Below are 5,000 nucleotides of genomic sequence, written 5' to 3'. Positions count from 1 at the left end.
TCATGCCCATTGACATACACTGCATTCGAAAAAAATCAGTGTATATAAAAATAATAATACATTGTTAAAAAGCACTGGTTGTTGGTTGAGAGAGAGAGAGAGAGAGAGAGAGAGAGAGAGAGAGAGAGAGAGAGAGAGAGAGAGAGAGAGAGAGAGAGAGAGAGAGAGATTTTTGTTATTCCATATGCAGTTACAACCAACCAACATACTCCTTTTAGAGTTTTCACTAACGTTTCTGTGTTGTGAGTTTGCAGACATTTACAAGAGGAAGTTAAACAACTTATATATAAACTTATGTATATTAAAGCACATGATCAGTAATACATCAAACCAAAGTAAAGACATGCTTGGCAGCTAGTGTACCACAAATCTGCTTTATTTATTCATCTGCAGATGGCCAAATGTTTAAATACAGTGTAACCATGTATCCTCTTACAGAAGAAAACCAAGCAAACAAATAACAAACAAACGTACACACAACGTAACGGACATCGAACCTAACCTACTCACCTTTAAATCCAGGGTGAATGTCTTTCGGAACCGAATTGTCTCGATGAGACCTCGCAGACCTCAACTTTCGCAACCTGCAATATATTTTTCAATACAAGTGGGTCAACAGTAATGAATGCTAAATTCCCAGTCACCGGTTCATTTTACACGTACACGATCTAATGAAGATAATCCCCACAATCTAGATTTGGGATAATGTTTCTTCTTTCGCCAGATCCACAATCATCCAACATACCGATTGTGTGTGTGTGTGTGTGTGTGTGTGTGTGTGTGTGTGTGTGTGTGTGTGTGTGTGTGTGTGTGTGTGTGTGTGTGTGTGTGTATGTGTGTGTCTGTGTGTGTGTGCACATTCTGCCAAAAGGAAAACCAGAGATGCCTCTAAATCTGTATAGCTGTACACACAAACACACACACACACACACACGCGCGCGCGCGCGCGCACGCACGCACGCACATAAGCAATCACGCACGCATTCACGCACACACGCCAACCCAATTAAATCTAAACGTAACTGACACACACACACACACACACACACACACACACACACACACACACACACACTCACACAAGCACGCACGCACGCCAAACCAATACAGTCTAAACATCGACAAAAAATAATCATTTGTTTACCCCAGACTTGGATTTCACAGAAGGTGAGATAATCCCAAAGCTGGTCTGCCGGCATCTGACGTGTCAGTTCAACTTCTCGCCCACTCATGGGCGGTGAGAGTGGAATGTCCGTCTTCGGCTCTATGTTATAGGCATCGTCTTCAAACGTGTACACTGTTGTGATGTCGAATGATACCTTCACTCCTCTCATCAAAGACAAATTATTTTGTCCTGCAAAGAATGAAAGTTAATATTGTTCTTAACATCATCTTGCATAACATCTGGTCAAATACCTATTAGGATTCGACATTTTAACTCAACTACGTATTGTATAATATCATGAAACGTTCAAAGCACTCCCCTGCGTCGATGCTGACATGCAGAGCTTTTTGTCATGGTACATTGTACCCCTCAAACTTGTCGCAAACATTTCCCGTTTTCGACCGCTCTTGCGATCGACAGCTGCATCAGTAGAAATGGCACCACACATGAATGAACTACACAATATTGCTGAAAAAAACTACCTGTTTTAAATGGATCATTTATATGACCTTCTCCTCGTGTGTCATGTTGTGCCTCTACTGACTTTTCATCGATGGCATTTTACTTTTTGTTCAGGTCCTTTTGGGGGGTACTTATATTTGGGTGGTAGTCACGTGACCCTCGCCAAAGGATGCCAGATAGTCAGATGAAGTGTCTTTAACGGCATAAACAATTTGAAATAAATGACACGGGAATTAATGTTTTAGCTTGTCATGAAGTGGATTGTAGTGTGAATAAGGAGTTACTTTTATGTATACGTGTTCTGCCCTATCTTATTACACTGACTCTTCAATCTTCACACTAAAAACACTCCAAACACAGAATTTGGGAGGATGCAGACTTACTGTTTCCTCACACAAATTATAACAATTCTTCACCTAAAGAAAACAACATCAATACCAATCAACTTCTCGTCCACACCGTTCATACAATCTCTTTATAATCACTCCACACACGTGATTAATGATAAAGAAATTATTTCAATAATTAGTTACTGCACCAGGTAAAGTGTTGACAGACACTCGTACTCACGAGTTCGTAACACGGCTCACTACATGTCGTCATTTACACCTCCTTGTGCCGCTGAATCCACGCAGACGATGAATTCCCAGAAACTCTCCTTTTAGATGCCAACATGCACCCTTCACAATTCTCCCCGAGAAACACTTTCACCTTTCACGTTTCTCCCCGAGAAACACTTTCGCCATTAACGAAAATAACCGTCGTCTCTACGACCGGTGATGATTGAGACTCCTCCGTCCAGCCATCTGCGCCGATGTGGTCTCTCTCTCCACCATCGTCACGCCTCTTCCGTGTGAGGTCCGTCCCTCGCTCACGCTCATGAACCCTCGTCATGGAAACTCCTAAAGAATTAACCCAAGTCTTAATACAACATTCTCTTAAACCATCTCCTCTTCCTAAACTAAAGTCATGTAACATCTCTCTCGTTCATTCTACATTCACATTCCGTCCACAGTCAATATCATCAGTCCAAACTATACTTCATCCATGAATCACTTAATCCACTACTGACACTACCATACATAGTATCACTGTCTTAAACATAACATAAATGCGTAACAACAATTATGTTCAAGAATTTCCCAACAAAAACCATAATACACTCACAACAAGAATTCTCTTAAAACTTCACACTAGAATTTAGTGCACTTTGTATACACTTACATTCACGTTCCATCTATGTATTCAAGCTTCAATAATATACAACATAGTAAATCATTTACCTTAAGAGACCCGTCTCTTGAAAGAGTGTTTGTCCCCGACAAACTTGACACACGCTAGAAACACCTTGCTCGGTCGAGCATCTACAACGTTGTGACGATATTACCAAAACCAGCTACATTTTTCATAAACACAACTCATGTCAAACTAGGGTTTTCTCGTGCAACACACGAAACCCGTGATATCGCTTCAAACGTGTCCTAGCATATCCCAATTCAATCTTTAGGGAGGTTAAAATCACGACGTGTTTCACATCACAAATAGCCTACTCACATCTTTGTGACATAGCTTTCGGTGCAATAATGTTTTGTGCTAAATGCATCATGAACAAGGCGTAGGGTAAGAAATTGCGTAAATGTATGTGCTGTTTCCAGGAATAAAAAGGTGAGTGTGCGTGGAGTTTTCTGTACTGAAGGGAACCGGCAACTGGTATCTGCCATAGTTTTTAGTTTTTATTATACCCAGCTTGATACGAATGAAACATTCTGAAAATGAAGACAAAATATAATATCGTATGCTTGATTGAACAATGATTAGTCATGTGACATTAAAAAAATGTTATTAAACGCGAAAAACAAATAATAAAAGGTCAATCTCAGAGTGATAGAAGACAAAACAAAAATTATGACATAAAGGGGTGACAATGTTATTATTACACTCAACAGCAAACCCGTTTAATTGAGAGAAAAAAACAATTATGAAATGGTTTCAATTTTTGTAACCGCCGTTCGATGCAAGCTTTCTGGCATACACAGTGATCTTATTGATGACATGGGGCCGACCAAGGTCCACTGTCCAGTGTGGTGTGTGGTCCTCCCAGTGTGGTGTGTGGTCCTCCCAGTGTGGTGTGTGATCCTCCCAGTGTGGTGTGAGGTCCTCCCAGTGTGGTGTGTGGTCCTCCTAGTGTGTTGTGTGGTCCTCCCAGTGTGCTGTGTTATCCTCCCAGTGTGGTGTGTGGTCCTCCCAGTGTGGTGTGTGGTCCTCCCAGTGTGTTGTGTGGTCCTCCCAGTGTGGTGTGTGGTCCTCCCAGTGTGGTGTGTGGTCCTCCCAGTGTGGTGTGGGGTCCTCCCAGTGTGGTGTGTGGTCCTCCCAGTGTGGTGTGGGGTCCTCCCAGTGTGGTGTGTGGTCCTCCCAGTGTGGTGTGGGGTCCTCCCAGTGTGGTGTGTGGTCCTCCCAGTGTGGTGTGTGGTCCTCCCAGTGTGGTGTGTGGTCCTCCCAGTGTGGTGTGTGGTCCTCCCAGTGTGGTGTGTGGTCCTCCCAGTGTGGTGTGTGGTCCTCCCAGTGTGGTGTGGGGTCCTCCCAGTGTGGTGTGTGGTCCTCCCAGTGTGGTGTGGGGTCCTCCCAGTGTGCTGTGTGGTCCTCCCAGTGTGGTGTGTGGTGTGTGGTCCTCCCAGTGTGCTGTGTGGTCCTCCCAGTGTGGTGTGTGGTCCTCCCAGTGTGGTGTGGGGTCCTCCCAGTGTGGTGTGGGGTCCTCCCAGTGTGGTGTGTGGTCCTCCCAGTGTGGTGTGGGGTCCTCCCAGTGTGGTGTGTGGTCCTCCCAGTGTGGTGTGTGGTCCTCCCAGTGTGGTGTGTGGTCCTCCCAGTGTGGTGTGTGGTCCTCCCAGTGTGGTGTGGGGTCCTCCCAGTGTGCTGTGTGGTCCTCGCAGTGTGGTGTGTGGTCCTCCCAGTGTGCTGTGTGGTCCTCCCAGTGTGGTGTGTGGTCCTCCCAGTGTGCTGTGGGGTCCTCCCAGTGTGCTGTGTGGTCCTCCCAGTGTGGTGTGTGGTCCTCCCAGTGTGCTGTGTGGTCCTCCCAGTGTGGTGTGGGGTCCTCCCAGTGTGCTGTGTGGTCCTCCCAGTGTGCTGTGTGGTCCTCCCAGTGTGGTGTGTGGTCCTCCCAGTGTGGTGTGGGGTCCTCCCAGTGTGGTGTGTGGTCCTCCCAGTGTGGTGTGTGGTCCTCCCAGTGTGGTGTGTGGTCCTCCCAGTGTGGTGTGGGGTCCTCCCAGTGTGCTGTGTGGTCCTCCCAGTGTGCTGTGTGGTGTGTGGTCCTCCCAGTGTGGTGTGTGGTCCTCCCAGTGTGGTGTGTGGTCCTCCCAGTGTGGTGTGGGGTCCTCCC

The sequence above is a fragment of the Littorina saxatilis genome, linkage group LG4, assembly GCF_037325665.1.
Source record: "Littorina saxatilis isolate snail1 linkage group LG4, US_GU_Lsax_2.0, whole genome shotgun sequence".
NCBI lineage: Eukaryota > Metazoa > Mollusca > Gastropoda > Littorinimorpha > Littorinidae > Littorina > Littorina saxatilis.
Note: the sequence above shows the minus strand (reverse complement) of the source record.